Genomic DNA, 18,953 nt, shown 5'->3' with positions numbered 1-18,953 from the left:
ACGCGGTTTACTGAAGAAGTTTGAATCATATTGTCTGTTTCGCGTTGCTAGGTCTCATGGGAAACGAAAAGAATAACGCGTTGAGCCCGTTGGCCCAATTGCGGCGGCACGGGACCGTTCAAAGGTTGTCTCCACCCTGTACAGCGGTGTTGGTTTGTTCCCGCGTTTCTTTACGTTCCGTAACCTAGATGGCGCCACCATACCGTGGCAAGCGTTTGGTTTGTTTTTGCCCGCATTTAAACCTGGCTTGTTTTTGTTCTGGGAGAAAATATTCGTTCCCTGAAACAGTGCTCGCTCGACAAATGGGGTCACGTAAAACACCGTTGCTTGCGTCAATCGGCCAGTGTCGTCTGAGACAACCCCAAGCCCCGTAGTGCTGTGCAGCTAAACAAGCATGCTGTGCGCAGTACGAACAGCAGAACGCATCAGTACTTCTATGTTTACATGTGCTTTCGTAACTTCCAGTGTTTGTCCCATCATTCTTATTGCTTTGTAAAGAATGTGCCCTAAATTTAAGCGCAAATCGCTCGTTCGTCTAGTTTGTAAGTTCTACCTAATTTGCGTCTGCTTCTGCCAGCCTCCGCCAATCGCAGAGCTTAGCCCATGTGACGACATAGGTTCTGTTGCGGGAAATGAGCTGGTGGGTCGCATGACCGTTCCCGTTTTTCCTAATTATGTAGCTTATTTGAGCGAAGTTTACGTTAAAAGTGGTGTCAGTATGATTCTAACGAGACAATCTTTTGAATGAACCAAACTTGTGTTTTCTCTTCATGGCTCCTTTAAGGACTCCCCACCAAAGAAAGGCAAGTGCGAGCAAAAGCGCAAGTTATTCTGCGTACAATTAAAGGGGTCCTGAAATACCTTCCGCCGATGCGTGGATGTACATGTAACCAAATAAAGCAATGTATTAGTAATCTCCTCCCGCAAGAATTTTGTTGAAGCGATGAGTATTAGCTGAGAAATCGTAAATAAAAAACCGCGCATTATCGTCGCGCCGCGTTTCCTCCTCCTTTCAACTTACTCTCCGCTGTTGACGCCGAGCGAGCCTTCCCTCCCATGATGCTGCGCTCCTCGGCGGTGACGTACTTCCGCTATCGCGCTGCTCATACCGCCGTCTGCTACGGGCAAGCTTTGTTGACACCTTGAATCCCTTACTCCGATCAAGGCTGGAAAAGCGAACGAAAAATCTGACCGCATTTGTGCAGCGGCCTGGCCTTGCCCTTTCGCGGTGTGCGTTGCTGAAGGGCAGCACGTGACTTTTAATCGGCGGCGAACTCGCAGCCGCTCCGGGAGGACCGTACGCTCGGTCCCTCATGCCCCTCATGCACCGCGCACTGTTTATCCAAAAAGCGCCGTATCAGGTGTGGCCCCGCTGGTGCCGGGTCTTATTTTGTGGCGGTGGCAATTTCTGCCGGCGGCATGTGAAAAAGACATTTTAAACCTATACAGAACCCGTGCACTAAACGCCAGTTCAGCTTGGGGCGACGCGTGGTGGAGAGCGGCAACGTTGGCAAAACATGCTCCGCCGCGGATCTGAGCTTTCTAGCGCTGGAGCGAGCACCATTTCTTTGACAATAAACATCGGTTGCCTTGGTAACAAGGCACAAACCGCCCCAGAAGTCAGTTACGGTTGCGTGATCCCGGTTCAGCTTGGGGCCCCACCTCGCGGCATATGGGCACTGCAGGCATACTACTCACTATCATTTGGAAGTGCGAGATGCGTTTGGCATTACAGGAGGCGATGGTATGTGTGTTGTGGACGCCTTTGTTTCGCGATGAAATGCGACGTTGTGCTTCTGCGGGTGGGTAGTGCTTTCCATGGTCTGGATTATCCTTCTCGAGCGACGTACGACTCAACCTCGCATGGGGTATGTGCAGTGTGCGTGGCTAAAAGCCATCTCGGCTTGCGCGCCAGAGTTGAGTGACTTGCTGTTCGTCCCCGCAAACCGCGCGCGAGGTGAGTGCCGAATTTACGACGGGCAGGAGGAGGCAACCCATCGTCTGTCAATCGCGGTTCAGACTTGCAACGCATGTTGTGACGTTGTGTTCGGTCGAAACCCATCTCTGGATTGTTTTGAAGTGGAATAAAATGTATCCGTCAAACCCGGGCATTCGGCTCAGGGCGTTCTCTGCGATTGCACGAAAGAAGTGCCACGGGGCTTCAACGCTTTCTTTATGAAACGTACTCAGGTAAGAGAATATCCATGTCGTGTTATGGCCGCGTTGCATTCAATACGAACGGTTAAGCGTTTGTTTACACTTGTTTCGTTTGTCGTAAAATGTCCAAGCACTCCGGCACTCCGCTGGCAGATCAGCCGGCGAGCCGACGCTGAGCAGACGACTCATCTCTTTGCCGGAAGTGCGTGAAAAAGCCGCCCAATAGCAGGATGTCTAGCTCATGACGAACATCTGGGAATTGATGATGTAGACATGTGAAGGTGGCGGCGTCCAAAAACACGAAGGAAAGGGTGAGAAAAAAGCGACAAACTTTGCAACAAAAGTGTGAGCTTTCCGCTGGGCGTAAAAGAGTAATACTTGGCACAGATGATGTTGACGACCCAATCTAACGATTGCGCTAGTCAATTTATTGTGCTCAAAACGCCTTTCAGGGCCCCTTTAAACTGCGACAAGCAATGTTGCACTATATTGTTGGTGATAAACGTAGAAGAGACTCGTTCACGCATTGGTAGGATCAACTTCATGCCCTGCACTATGTTACTTCATGGGATATTACGACTGCCTATTTAGAAAAAAAAACTATTTTAAATTTGCGATAACAACAGAGCCTTGTCACTGACGAAGCCTAGCTGCTAATTTAGTTCCGATGTTTGAAGGTGAGCTTAGCTACTCTTGGGATATAACTCATTTGGTTAAACGTAATCGCCAGCATTCTAGCAAACACGGAATTTGTCAGGATTTTCTTGCTTAACGCAGATTGTTGAGTTCACGCACGATTTGGCTCTTGCAATAGATAAGCTTAAAGTGGTTGACTGTATATTCTTGGACTGCAAAAAAGCAAATGATGGTGTTCCATATCCCCTTCTGCGTAGTACATTTCATTCTATGAACTGAATGAATCGGTTTTTGAATTGTTATTACTATTGGCCCTATAGCTTTGTTCAAAAGTACTGTGTAGTTTACCGGACATTAGCGAATGAACGTGATTCCGTATACCTGCAGCTTTATTCGAATTTAATAACATCCTGGTGTGCTGGTTCAGAAAAGTGTTTGGATGTTAAACAGTGTTAACGTGGCACCTTTACAAGAAAACCTTCATTCCAATTGAATACGTATACCGTAAATTATGCTGCTGTGACAATGGCCGAGGAATATAAATACCTAGGAGTTTATTTAGGGAGTGGGTATAGGGTAAATAGGCAGGTTCACACCATAAAAGTTACGGCTGCATATGTTTTTGGCTTCCTGAGACGAAATTTCAGTGAACCTCCATCTAACTGAAAAGAACAACCGTATTTCACACATGTGCGCTCAATCTTGGAGTACGCATGTGTATTCGTGGATCCCTACACCAAAGAGCTCGTTGATACGCTCGAAAACATACAGAATATGTCAGTGCGATTCGTATTAGGTAAATGTCCCGCTCAACTTAGCATGAGAGAAAGTAAAAGTAAACTGAAATGGCAGGACGTGAAAGATCACAGACCAAACCACAGGTTGAACTCTTTTCGTAATATCTATCATTCGAAAACTGGAGTAGAAGGGGAGAAGTATGTCCAAGCGCCATTCTACATATCGCAAAGTGGGACCGCTAGCTTAAAGCAAATTATTAACTTTCCTTTAAAGGTGACGCCTTGCGCGATTCATTTTATTTTACATCAATACTGCAGTGTAATTATCTTCCACGTATGATTGCATTAACTGTTTATATTGATGATTTTCAGCGCGCTTTGTAGAATTATTTTGTTATTTTTCTCAGATTTATTGCTTAGTGTTATGTATCTCCCTTCTGTAACGCATGCAAAGGCAAGCAGGCATCAAATAAATAAATAAATAAATAAATAAATAAATAAAACAATGAATAAATAAATGAATAAATAAATAAACTTCCAGAGGCGCAAGTTTGCCTCCCACTGGTTGAGAACCCTACGCATTCAACCTTGACCAATAAAATATTTATTGCCCTATTCTTTGCAGTATGCAAGGTTTCCTGTATGCATGCTACCATTGCTATGTTATTGGTTTGAAACAAATTATGTAACTCTAAGTTTACGCCTTTCCTTGCGTGAACACAAAGGGATACAACTGCAGCCACCTGAAGCAGGGCGTCATTCGCAACGCGTCTAGAATTTTTTGAACGTAGTATGACATTAGAAGAAATTTAAGTTCATTTGGACTATTAAGTGGTGTGGACGTATACTCATGAAAACAACATTAAAATAGATTGAAAATGAATGTACCTGTTCGCTCCTTCTTAGGATCAGCCCTGCGCAAGATCATCACAAAAGTTGATCGAGTAGAAAATGTATTTGCAAGAAAAATGGGCAAAATCTGGACATACTTCTTTGTGAAGGAGTTATAATAAATGCTCCTGAGTGTTTTGTTGAGAACCGAAACGCTTCGTAAAGGCATTCACGCCGGTTTTATATACATCAAAATTGGTGAAGCAACTGTTATAAAAATAGTTTATGTAGTCATAGCATGAAAGTGTTCCGGAATATTGCCCTAAAAGAAATTGGCTAAAAGCGGCGCAATTTATTCAACCGACTAAAGTATGCGCCCTCCGCCGCTTCTCTCCCCCCCCCCCCCCTCCACCTCCTCTTTCCCCGTTTATTACAGGTAAGCCGCCCCACAGAGGATATCAGGACCTGGACAATACATCTATACAAGCTCTACAACGAACAGAATATTTTCTGTGTTCGGCAGGAAAAGAGGCACAGCAATTAAAGGAACTACAATTTGTGAGCACTGTTTAATAAATGAATTTTGCTGTCAAGTGAGGCTGGTAATTAAGCAAGGCTGCGCTGAAAGTTTGACTGCTGGTGGTTGCGCGTGAGCTCACATTGATGTAGCTGCATTGAACCCAAAATGCTGGGTTTGTGCTGCTTCTGCACTGCGCGAATGAGTCATCTGCTTGCGCGACATGCAATGACCGGCCTCAGTACAGTTAACGTACTGTGGCCGAACTCCAATGCCCGTAGCACGGCCGTATTTCCGGTAGCTTTAGTCCGGCTGGAGTCCGACGACCGCATCTCGGCTGTAATCCGGCGGCCGTACTTCGGCCGTACACGGGTGGCTTTGGAATGGCCGGAGCCCTACGGCTGGAATCCGGCCGTATGACCGTAAGCCGTTCGACTGGCCGACGGACACTGGCGGTTGGACAGCCATGGGAGTACGGCCGTATACGGCCAAAAGGCCCACATTTGGACTTGGGCCGAACATGGCTGCCGGAAAACGGCCGGACAGAAAATCACCGGCCAAAGTACACCGGCCTGTTTTAGGCCGAACAGTCTTGTGCTGCCTGGGATCCCCGTAAGGATATTTATGCGCTGCACTAAAGGCGGTGTAGACCCAATTCATTTTCAAAAATCTCCACCATCACGTTCCTGATTTCAGGTGCAGCTGACATCAGGAACGTGTTGTGCACAAGAGTACTATATGCGCGCATTCTGCTCCTCCTTGTTCGAAACGTCGCCCTTTGGAAATAAGCCGTTATTTTGCAGTGCGCCGTGGACAACGACTTTTCCATTTGGCACTTCCACAGTCTTTGACCAAAGGACACGGGTTAATAATTTTAAGCAGCACACCGCTGGTCAGTGCTTGCGGAAACTCCCGAATCTGTGTCACCGAATGCAGTTTTGTGGTTCGGGACCTTCGTCAAGCAAAGCAAGTAAGCACCACCCAACACTACCCTTGAAAGAACGAAATCGTGTGTAGCGGTGGTTCCGTTCTTCCTCGTGCGTGACTCGACGAGCCACATTGAACGGTATAACTTGGAAAACGAAGCCAGAAGGACAACGTCTATATCCGCGCCCCACCTTCCGTCTTTGTAACTTTTGCCAGACGTTGCCTAGGCGACGATTTTGGTTTGACAACGGTTATGTCTTTCGATGCGTCTAGGACGTCCACCGGTTTATTATTAATATCATCCTCAACGCTTGAGTAAGTCTAAATTGCAAGGTCCGTTCGCCCAACTTACACTTTACATCTGAAAATCTTGAGATTATTAACATTCCTTTGACGCATTTTCAGAACGTTTGAAAACGTATTTAGTATTCTAGGTAATTGCTGCCGACATGAAGGTTAATGAAACTGGAAGAACAGAAGCATTTTAACAGTTCATGAGAAGTGCTTCTGCCTCGTTCCTTGTGCGTTCCAAATAGATGTCATCAACACTTTATGCAGCGCTGAACGTCGAGACAAAGAGGAGAGCCTGCACGGGGCGAGCTCTGCTTCAATATCTCATCAAACAAGCTCTCCTCAAATATATTTATTTATTCCAGGCTAATATCTTTGACGGCGACAGTTCTCTAGACTCCAGAACAGGCGGCGCGCATGTATGTTGTTTGCCCGCCGAGAAGCTGGCCAAAAACACACCACAGTAGTTGACACGTTCTTTTTATTACATTTTGTCGCAAGATAACGGGAGTACCCCACTCCCCCTCGCCTTCCATTCAACTATTTCGGTAAACACGATCACCCACCCACTGAAGAAGTACAAAAATGTCAGCGTTTTTATAACGTGAGCCACCACAGCATAATAACGGTAGCCCGCAATAATAAAGCACCAAAATGAAGACAGACATGAGTACACATTTCTTCAAAATGGCGGAGATTCAAGATCGCCGTGACAGATTGCTCCTTCGGTAATTGCCGGCTAAGCCAACACGCCCAAAGCGAAACGGTTACAACCATTCCCAGTATCGTTCTTTTCCCCACGTCTGATAAAATGACGGTGTCACGTAACTTTGCAGTTTGGGGGGTTCGTTTTCGGCGATGAAACTCTTCACCCTTGGAACTAGGTGGTGATGCCTATGAAAAATGAGACGAGAAGACGAAGACAGCGGGATAAAGTAGCACAGTAAACCGCATTTACAATGAATGAGAAAAGAGAATTTACAAAAAGGATTAAAGAACGTGGTTGCCTTGGCGATCGACAAACTCAGTTGTGTTCTAGATAGGCAACCTTAGCGATCGTCTGTTACGTAGTTCCGCCCTAGACAACGAGAGTTTTCGGTGAGGATTACACGGAAACGCAATGTCCGATTCTAAAACTTGCAGCGCAGTATGGCGTCGACCGTTATGAACCGCAATTTAACACTTCGCGCCCATTGTATGCAGAGCAGAAAATTTGATTGGTCAGTTGGCCTTTCAAATAAACTAATGGTAGAGACGAACGCTCCAAACTATTTCTTCAATTTTAACAGGGGAGCTGTTCGTTTGAGTTGCAATCGTGCCGGCCGTAGCTGAAACATAGGCAAAGTAATGTGGAGAGTAGCAGAATGCTAGGCCAAGTGTGTGAGGGGAACTGGCAAGGATGCAAGGAGCTGACCAGCGCGTGAAGGAAGTGCGCGTCGCGGCTCAGATGTTGGGGTGGGGAGGTGAACGCCGGGTAGTGGCTGCACCTAGTGATGAGGTAAGCTTTGATGCGCAGGAGTTCTAGTTGAGAGAGTCTGCGTGCGTTCGCCCGCATCAGTGTCCCGTCTACCGATATCATGGCCAGAACTAAGAAAAAGCAAGTTAACGCTACCGAAGAACACCAGCTCCGCCCTTTCATCAGTCTTCGCGCTTTAATAGCGAAAGTGGCCGAATTTTTTCCTCCTCTCCCCAGATGCAGTGGCCGAAGGAGAAAGAGAACATGTTCCGGTGGCATATTTCCGCAGCACGCGGCGGGCTTTAAATGCGTTAACTGAGGTGGCTGCAAAGACGTGTCGGTGGGGTACAATTTCATTGTGTACGCGTGGCCCCTGCGCGCGCGCGTCTTTCATCTCCAAATTCTCCGCCGCTGGTACCAAAAAGGGCGTCACCAGCCTTACAGATCCTGTTCAAGCTATGCCGTGTGCTGGATGATCCATGGTCGATAAATTATCAGTTGTTTAGCCAAGTGCAAGTCGACGCCAAAGGCAGCTTTCTGGTGCAAAGTGTGATAGGTTCGCGGTTACCTGTATTCTACAGTCTGTAGCGTCCGAAGTTAACGTCACTGGAACCAAAATACGAAACACCTTTCAGTTCAAATACCTCAGATAGTCTTCAGTGCAACGTCTTGTGTTTTCCGCTCTCCTAATCATATGCCATTTTAGTTCCACATAGCTGACAGCGGTTCTCAAGAGAGCTGGATATTTTCGCCTTCTCTCATAGTATTGAAGCTGCACTGGCAACGTTGATGCGGCGTGTGAAGATACTTTGAGCTATCTGTAATTTTCTTCGACATGTTTTCCACCGATACTCTTGGATTTGTGCGGGGGTAATAGGAAATAGCCCCTGGATGTTTCCGTAGGAGCTCTCGCTGAAGAAATCTTGCATGTTAAGTGCTAGTTGTGTCGAGAAATTTTAAGCATGAGCGTGTATCTTTACTCTAGAAGATTCGCGTCGTTGTGTGCGAAGCATGTCAGTCAAGGGCGAGTGCCTTCGGATAGATGAACTGATAAAGCAGAGTCCAATACACAGGAGGGATGGGCAAGGGAAGCCAAAAATGGAAATACCGGTATTTCGATGCTAGCACAGAATTTCTTGCCCACAAGGTAGCACATACCGAAGTGGTGGATTTGACAGTGCTTTGTAAAATTGCTAGTCAACTCAACATTTTCAATAAATAAATAAATACATGAATGAATAAATAAATAAATAAATAAATAAATAAATAAATAAATAAATAAATAAATAAATAAATAAATAAATAAATAAATAAATAAATAAATAAATAAATAAATAAATAAATAAATAAATAAATAAATAAATAAATAAATAAATAAATAAATAAATAAACTAACAAACTTGAAGTGCCTGCTCAAAATAAGCGTACCGATGTTCCCACTCAGCGGCAGCCAAGAAAAAAGAAATTGCGCCCACCTCCCCGCGAGGGGAACCCTGTGTAGATGCGACGCATCGTGGGGTTCACTTGGTGTTTCCGTTGGATTGATTCTGAAATCGCGTGAAACGTGTCGGGAACGCGTATGATTATTATGTTTTATGATTATTATTATGTTTTATTGTCCAATCTTGGTCAATCTCTCTAAGTGGTATGCTTGGGGCTTCGCTGTCACAACGACCTTTACTCCATCATTGTTGCTGTAAGTGGGAGCTTCTTTTCTTTTATTGCAAGTGTTAATCATTGCCCCATCATGCGTTGTATCAGTAGCATCTTGACGTAGTTTGAATGAGTCAAGGATATAAGGCACGTTCGTAGCATTTGATTCTGTTTCGGTTTTGTGGCGCAGTGGGAAGAGCACCATGTACCTCGCGTTCCGCCCACAGGCTCGTGGGATCGAAACCGGGCGCCGCTAACTATTATTTTTTTATAGTGTAGGGGGAGGTGCGTACAACGCCGTATGGAGGTACAAGGCGAGTGAATGAGATGCAGTCGCATCTAAAAGCGTTGCTGTGCAAGGTCGTGCTGTCGTAGTGTGGAGCCTCTCAATCGTGGTAATAAGGGAAGAAATGCCGTGTGAGCCAGTAAACCCGTTGCTAAACAACACCCATGATAGTCGGTGGATGCAACTGCAGGCAGGAGCATTCGAAGAGCGCCATCTGCTACCGTGCGTAACCAGCGTACGCTCCCCTCGATCAAATCCTACCACTCGCATTCAACTTATGGAATCCAGTTTTAACGTTCGAGCGTATATGCCCCAAACTTGAAAATTCGCTCGCTGGCTGCGCGTAGCTCGACAGTAAAAGCTGGCCCAGCGCCGAGATCGATGTCAGCAGCACAGCAGGTTTCCCCTAACTAGGATAAGGATAAACATTTAAGCAGGGAATAATAGAAACAATTTGGGTAAACAACTGCAAAATTGTTACGAAGAGCGCGACAGAATAAATTATGTTAAGTACGCACACGCGAAATACGGGTACTTCGTGCAAAGACCCTCTATTTGCATTTTTTAATTGTCTTTTAATTCGATGTATCCCCTATCAGCTGTATGTAAGCCGGTCATTTGCTCTAACAGGGGCAGAACTGAAGGTTTATTTTTTGCAAAAGCCAAAAACCAATTACCATGAGTGCGTCAAGAAAACGGTAATGATAGACTATCATGCTATTCAACGAAACATCCGCAGTCCCCGGGAAATTGGCCGTAAAAATAACACATTTGCGCAGTATTAGCGCTGTAGCGAGTTTATGGGCAATATATCGGACGCGAATCCCATTTGCATGTAGGGCATGGAGATTGTTAGCTTAATTAAACAACGTAAATGTGAAACGGCACAAATGCATCTGTTTTAACCCCAGAAGTTCCATCGTTCGCGTTGGAAGTTACGCCTTCAAACGACCTGCTCTAGTGAACACTCGCTACCCATGAAAGGGAAAGAACAAAGTGAGTCACGATATAATTTCTGTAGAAGGACGAATTTTTAACTGTTCCGGCACCATAAATACGGTGGGCGAGCCACATTGTGCAGGAATCGAGGCCTCGTCGCGTAGCCCGCCCTATATTTGTAGGTTGAGGAACTGCCGCGCTGTTGCTTTATCGGTTGGGACCTTTGCATCCTGTGTGCAGAGGAACTGCAATTATACTCGTAGGCTGAGCAGGTCTGCGCTTGTTTGTGTGTGTGTGCGCGCACGCGTGTGCCTGTGCGTCCACCTGTGCGTCCGTGAATGCGGGCGTGTGCGTGTGCGTGCGTATGTGCGTGTTCATACTGGCGTGCGTGCGTTCGTGTGCGTTCGTGTGTGTGTGCAGAGAAAGGCCACGAGAGGGACGAAAGGCAAGCCCTCTAAGGTGCTACATTTGTTTCAGGCAGCTATGTCGCTTCCGACAAGCACGTTTTTAACGGCGATATTCTTTCTTGGGCTACCTAAATACGAAAATGTTGGTCTATCCGTATGACTGTTTTTACGTCTGTCTGCATATCTGTCTGTCATTCAATTGAACAGCCGGCTACAACTTTAAAATAATTCTTCAATGGGACGATTACATAGGTAAAACATCTCCAATCTGCTACGTCTGGTGACAATGTTCAGGAAAAATAAAACATTATGCGTATTTGAGGCAAAATGTCAATGCATAGGTGTTATTTGCAATGTTTTTCAATGGAATATACGTGGATGCATAATATTTACGATAGTTAATAAAAAATACGCGTTTAAACATTGTGTTGACACAAAAATATTAAAAGCGCTCGCGTCACCCCTCGTGGCGGAATTCCAGAAAGTGCAACCCCAACAAAAGGTTGCAGTAGATGGATTGAGCAGTGGAACGCGCAAGAAAATAATTGCATTGATCAAACATCCACCGTGTTTATCATGATAAGAGCGAGATGGGAGGGAGCGGGGGACGGGGAAGAGAAGAGAGGCATTTCCGGGACAGGGGCGGCAGAGACTATCGTCTTTCGACGACATTTCTAGAGAAACGAGCATATACGAGGAATTTTTTGTTTTCTGTTTATGTGTAAGAAGCCGCAGCCACTTATCAAAGATTACACCACTCTGCTTTTTTTTTTTCACTGAATGAAATTACATGAGTGGGAGAAGATAACGTCAGTAAAATGAGGAAGGGAAAGACGGTGATCTACAGCCTACAAACACATGAATGAATGCTGAGCACCGCCTGTGACAAAGAAAAGCGCAGAAAAACATTGGCACGGTCATACTTCTGGCCCCTCGACTGACATCACAGTTTCCGTCTCTACCGAGGGTCGCCAATATCTCCGTCGGCTACCCGCTCATCTCCGCCACCTTCGGCCATTCTCAATGGCAATGGTCACCATCGTTTAAATGAAGAGAGACGCACTGTGCCGGCTTCAACAAAGGAAGAGTGGAGAACATTCTTCAAAAGCGGAGATCGCCCCAGGCCACTATTGTGCCAAACGCCAGCTCTCGATCTTTATTCTCGGAACGTGCTCTCTGAAAAAGCATAAAGACGAGTTGCAAAGGCTTGTGCGGCAGCCTTCCGTGCCCCTCGCAGACTATGTCAGCCCCGCTTGCTTAAAAACAAAGCAATAAAAAAAAAGCCGAGCAAGTTAACCAAAATGGCATCGAATTTCTGGGCGCTTTTCGTTCGTTAAAGTGCCGTGCTCGAACCTAACAGTGACTCCCTCAAAATTTGTTCGTCAGTCTTTAACAGTGACATGTTGACGTGCTGCAAGGTGCGCGACGCGAGATTTACTAAAACAGCCTAGGGTATGAAAATAAGAAAAAGTGTCCTGTATGTTGTAAGCGTCCCTTTAATAAAGGGTCCTAGGCCCTATATTCCAGCACCAAGAGCGTCACAGCAGTCATACCCGGAGATGAGTGCAAAGAAACAATGCTTACCCTTTATTTTCCAATTCCCACTTGAAGATTTTTACCAAGTTCTTGCCGTTTCTTAATCGTTTAGTTTTTGCATTACTATTTTGTCTTTCTGTTGCTGCAATAGTTGTGTGTTTGTTGTATCCTTTTCGCGTGTTTTATTGATATAATCTTCTTTTGCTGGGCCACCGCATGCTTCGTGCACACTGGTCACAAACGGACCGTCCAAATAACGCCAAATCGCAGAAAGTTCGGGCATAGATGTTCGGCTTATAATAATAATATTGTCACGAATAAAAGGCAAAGAAACCGTATGTACTGGGTAAGGAAGACTTACAGCCTGCACTTAAGAAGTCAATTACGACTAACAATAGAAACTGCCGCCCTAGCAGCTCAACCTTCTCGTCTCGCTCCCAGCGTTGTGAGAGGCGCTCACACCCAACCAGGGAGAATCGCCCTTCGCAGGAGTTGAAATAAGGCAACACCTGCGGCCTTACCCCCCAGGACACGAACGATGAATGATTATGAACGATCTATTTACAATATTTACAAGCGGCCGCGACAGAGTCCGTGCACGCAGCACGGTCGACATTATGATCTGGACAGCGCAAGCAGGCTCAGAAGGGTGAATGGAAGAAACCCTCCACAGGGCGGCGGACACAGTCCAGGAATAGTCCAGCAGCTGCGGTCTCTGCTGCTAACCGCTAAAATCAGAGCTATTAGTGATACAGCCAAGAATCAAAAAGGAAGACAAGAGTAACACAAGAATATTTATAGACCACTGCAGCATCACGCCCACGACTCACGTAAAAACCGTAGGGCTAATAATACAGGAGAATGGTAAACCCCGAACGGAACTCAAAAAGCTCAAGAACACCTCCGAAAAAATCATGAACATGATTAGAAGGATCGCAAATAAGAGGAGAGGACAAAGAAGAGGAAGCCCTCAGGCTTGTCCAAGCCTTTGTTATTTCAAGAATAATCTACTTAGCTCCTTACCCCCAGGTTTTGAAAAACGAAAGCGACAAACTGGACCTAATTATTAGAAAAGCTACAAAGCCCGCGCTGGGATTTGCGATACACTCATCCAAGGAGAAGCTACTGGGTATGGCCAAGCATAATACTGTTTCCGAGCTGATCGAAGCGCATGCTTATCAAACCAAAGGGTGCGACTGAGCCAAACAAAAGCGGGAAGAGCCATCCTATAGCTAAAGTAGGACGGCAAGAAGCTTATCGATAAAAAAATGGCACTAGACCATCCGCATGGGCTAAGACTGTGAATAGCAAAAATCTACATCAAAGCCTGAAGCCGGACACAAACGAAGGGAGACGACAGGCCAGAGCCAAGCCCCTAAACGAGTCTCTAAGTAAACAAAAAGGAGTGACGTACACAGATGCCTCAGTTCCCAAGCACTCAATGAGAGCAATGATTGCAGTTACAGGAAGGGACGACCTCATCACATGTGCCTAGGCCCTCAGACATCACACCAAACCCAGAGGAAGTTGAAGAAATACAAATTGCGTAGCGTTGACCCAACCAAAAGTGACGAAAATAGTCACGGACTCCCAAAAAAGCATATACGAACTTCAGAAAAGGATGGCTGTCTTATAAGGCAGTGGGAATCCTCCAAAAAAAGTGCCACCAAGCCACAAAATAGAGTTATAGTGTGGGTCCCAGTCCACTCTTCGGTGGAGAGCAATGAATTTGCCTACCAACAGTCCTGAGAACTCATCATCCGGGCAGAGAGGCCGGAACAGCAACCCATAACGAGCTACAGGGACATGGTCAATCGCTGTAAAGAAGGGAGGAAGCGATATCCTAAGCCGCACCCTTCTCTAAGCACAGCGCAGCAAGTCATATATAGACAAATCGAAGCAGGGTCCTCCCCCCACCCTGATCTACAAAACAAGTTCTCCCGGATAGATACGAGAAAGAATATCCTCACTGCAGACAACTGGGCCCACTCCAACACTTAATCGGAGAGTGCAATTTTCCCAAGTTCACACCACCCAACCACTCCCCGCCCCCCTCCCCTCACATCAACCCTGAGGGATGGGAGACCTGGTTGTCCAGCCCCGCCTTGGAAGAACAGATTGCGCTGACGACCAGAGGACAGGAGTGCCTGGAAACATATGGCGCCCGAGGAAAGGGCACCACCCCACCAAGCTCCTAAACGGCACTACAATGCTCAATGAAGTTCGTTCTTTCTCTCTCTCGTCCTCGATGCTGCATGCCACGGCGCCATGGGGCATTGCCCACCTGTCCCGTGACATTATCTTTACGACATTCCCGCCTCGTGCACAATACCGAAATATCACGCTCTCGTGGATGAGAGGTTCACCCGTTTGGTTGCTCAATTAGGAGCTATCTCTAGACCGATGAGGTATCGCTCAATGAAGGCGCAAGCTCTACAAGTTAACAGCAATCGATAAAACTGCACTGCTCGCCCGTACACTATAATAACCTGCTCATTTTTTTTTTTTTTCGCTAGACGTTGCACATTATTTTTTTGTTTTATAAAGAACACCTGAGAGAGCTGGTAAAGAATAGTGCTGTTTTACAAAAAGAACGGAAAGCAGAGCGGCAAAAGAAAGACAAAACACACAAGTCGAAACTTTCCGGTGCCATTTTTTCTATTAATTACTTCTTCTCCTTTCGAATGCCTGGCACGTTTCTTCTACGGAGAATTGTATGGCTTAGGCCAAGCCTAGCTCGTACACGAGGTTCAATAACGACAACTGTGATCGACGAGAAACGTTCGTAGACAAATTAAAGGCAAAACCTTGCCGAGTGCACCACGAATCCATGCATTTTTGAAGGCAGTGATTGCGCGCGTTCTAAAGTATGTCATTTCCATTCCCTCCCATCGCCTAGGCTACAGGGAGTGCGGGGGAGGGGAGGGGGCAGTGCGTTAGTAGTGGCCAGCGCAAACGTGATATGAACGCAAACGCACCGCACTATAGGGGAAAACGAGATTAATTCAACGTAGAGAGTCCGTCAGATGCTGCGTGTGTCTGCGTGGCCCAAAAGCCATGTTTGAAGTGCGGCACACCACAGCGATAGTGCCAATCCCTTCCACGCATGACTGTGAAGCCCACCGCGCAGGAGGCGATTGCGAAGGCAGCAGGGACTCCCCGTGATCGGGGAGCTAGCGTATGAGTCCATCGCAGAGGGGCCATTGGGATTCGTGGCACGTTCACTAAGCCAACTTGACTAGGGTCGAAAGAGACTCGATGATGTGGAAAGGAAGAAAGAGATGCGGCTTTTTCGGGGTCGGTTGGGCGTGCTGAGGGCCACATGACTACGCGCGGCAGGTTCTGCTTCAACCAACGCGCGAAAGAAAAACGAGATAAAGATATATTCGTAAAGGACAGCAAGAAAGGTAGGTGCATAAAAATGAAGAACACATTTTTGAGCTATCTATTCACACGTCGGCATCTTCCCCATTAAACTGTTCTCAGGTTTCACCGCGGCAAATATAGAATGCCGTCCTTGAATATGAACTTCGGCGGGCCAAGCCGATGGTTTCCAGGTTCCAATGGCATATATTCAGGCAATAAAGTTGCTCCTGTTTGTTATTAGTAGCGAATAGCTGTTTAGCAAATCGGTAGAGTTTCGCGTCCGCAGTTAAAAATACCCAGAAAATGCCGAGCGCTCGTGTGCGCGTGCCACGCGGCGACCACCCCAACCTCCACCCTCCCCGACACCCGCTTCTCAATCCAAGCATACCCACTAATAAATATTGGCCAAGATTGGCAAAAAAAAAAAAAAAAAAAACTACAGCGTTCGCCGTAGTCGTGGTAACAGTTGGTCGGAACCAGAAAGACGTGTCATAGCGTACGCCTCTCTAAGGGGATGTCCAATGATTATTCCTTCAAAAAAAAATTATAAATGAAGCTCGCGCTAATAGCAGCAATGATGGATTAAAGGTCGTTGCGGCAGCGACAAAGAAGCAAATCGTCTGCAATCATGGACTTAAACCGTCGTGCCTGTCCTGACGGTTGCGCACAGCTTTGCGACCTTTAAGTCTTACGCGTTAGTTCATGAAGCGTGCTTTCTTAATTTTTTTTTGCTTTGTAACCCACACTCGTACCCTTTTGGTGTACAGCGAAAGCTGGTGGCATTGTTCTACATCGCCCGTCTAGTTCTGTAAATTTTCACTTGAAATAAAAAGTCCTTCTCCCACCCCAAGCAAATAAAAATGCCAGTATTTTCTCTCAAAATCATCGCAATATACAGTAATAATCCGCAGTATAGCCCAAAGTCTAAATCCTAACGGAGCTGAACAAACTTCAACGGGGCATTCTCCGGTAGCTCCAGGAGGTAGAGTGACAAAGAATTTACGGTAACAAGCAGTATCAGGGTAAGAATAATTAATGGACTTCAGGACTCGGGAATTGAAGACGGCGCCATTCCGTGTCTAATGGCAATGCGCATTCCATGCAGGGAAGGGAGAGGGAGAGAGCTGAACATTTTATTTTGTTGTGAGCAAGAGGATGCTGTGAGGGCCTCCACCCCGTGAGAGGCATCCATAGCCCAAGACACCTTGGTTATGGCTGGCCGTGCGCGCCCTCTCCACCATTTCGTCGTTGGTCCGAGGGCTCCGAGCTGGTCACCTGTTCCACCCGCTGCGCATAGGTAGGTTTGGGACTAGGGGTAAGCGTAGCCAACGTTAGTATGCTGCAGGTGCGCCCGAAACTGCAGAACGCGTGCGTTGGTGCGCCAGTTTTGCTCTCTTCTACCCCCCCCCCCCCATATTGCTATTCGATTTTGCTATATCCGACTCGATTTTCCTGCATTCGCGCCGCTCTCGCGCAATTCGATGGGACATTTTCGTCCCATTGTTCTTGAAACAGCTCGAGGAGATATCTTTTTGCAGAAAAACTGTCTACAGCTAGGATCCAGCGCGTCGTCTCCCGCGACAGACCGAGAGTAGAAGAACAATTTTCAGCAAATGAAAAAAAAAAAAAATCATGACAAGCACCAAAATCCCGTATTGCCTCATATTTTGTTTAAAGACTGCTTCTATTGGCTCCAAGAATATGTGTTCCAAAGTTTTCGTCTGTGTTTAGAAGTGAAGTCGACATTAGGGGACCGGTGCGAGCTTTGTCTCCGTACGCTGGCTTTCCCACAATCTCTGTTGCACAGTGCAGCATGGCCAAATACGGAAGGGAAGGATTATTGTTACAACCCCACTTTATATTCCTCTCCACCGCCAGTCTTTTTCCCGATAAGCCGTGCTGGGCGTGTCCCCCCCCCCTACATTGCCCAATGCCGTGCGCTCTGCGGCGGCCTCCTTTGCGGCGCAGTAGTACAAACGTCATTGTTTTGCGCCACCAATCGTGTGTGTCCTTTACCTGTGACGTAGAAATCGCACCACTGCACTTATAATTCAACATAGCAAATACCCAATATAGTTAAACCCCAACGTATGAAATGTCACACGTCTATTTTTACTTTAAAGAACCCGGCTACTGTCAGTAATTTAGTTACGTTGTGTTTCCGATATGCCTAATGTTCCCTTTTTCCACACAAAGTTGATATGGATGGTGCACGCCACCAGTTTCACCAGATTCAGTAGTTCCGAAGAGTTTTGCATGGAATATTTCTTGTGCGATAACACTTTCATCCTTTCGCCCGGTGGCTGAACCGAGTGGCACACACGGACAGACAGGACCGAAATTATCTCGCTTAAGCAGCCAAACAACGAATATCGTCTTTAATATCCAAACGATACTGCCGCAGAAGAATTTTCACTGCTGCTCTTGCTTTGAAAAAAGAAAAATCTAGGGCCATCTTCACTCCGGGCCATCTCCAAAACGCTGCAGCGGTGGCCCGAACGATACGCACGGAATAAAGCCGCCGGAACACGCTAGGCCTGCCTCGTGAATTTTGCACGCACTCGTACGCGTGTTAAAAGCAACTGCTTTCCCGAATGTCATGCACCTCTTACGGCACAGTCCCTCACGTGAGGTTTGAATTAATGCACACACTTCATTACGGCGCGCTTCACAGCCAATGTGCAGTTTCAGAAGCGTGTAAATCCGCAATTTCAGAGTTCCGCGGTTTTTTGTTCAACCCAGCTCAATTTTCTCGTGGCCAGACGGACAGACAGCCAGCCAGCCAGCCAGACAGACAGACAGACAGACAGACAGACAGACAGACAGACAGACAGACAGACAGACAGACAGACAGACAGACAGAGCAAACTGTGATTGCTCACCTAACACACGGAAGACAATCGTACTTAAAAAAAACGTATAAAGCTCCACAAATCCATACACTTTCCCCGCTTCCTGAATATGGAACATTGGGGCAGCGGCCCTTGCATGCGAGAATGGTGACACGCGTACGGCACGCGCAGTCACGTGTCTATGGAGTGGGCCGCCGGTGGAGGCCAGGGAGAGTGCGAGTGAGGAGCACACACCAGGGCGCCGGATAGATGCGCCCCGAAGGCCCCATTCGCTGTGGCAAACCTCCGCGTGCAACAGCACCCAGCGGACAATGTCGGACGACCGATAAGAGTTTGCAGGCTCACTTGCTGACGTGCTGGCT

The sequence above is a fragment of the Haemaphysalis longicornis genome, unplaced genomic scaffold, assembly GCF_048455015.1.
Source record: "Haemaphysalis longicornis isolate Haplotype H1 unplaced genomic scaffold, Haemaphysalis longicornis Haplotype H1 scaffold_4, whole genome shotgun sequence".
NCBI classification, from domain to species: Eukaryota; Metazoa; Arthropoda; class Arachnida; order Ixodida; family Ixodidae; genus Haemaphysalis; species Haemaphysalis longicornis.
The sequence above is the reverse complement of the archived record's forward strand: the minus strand, read 5'-3'. Positions refer to the sequence as shown.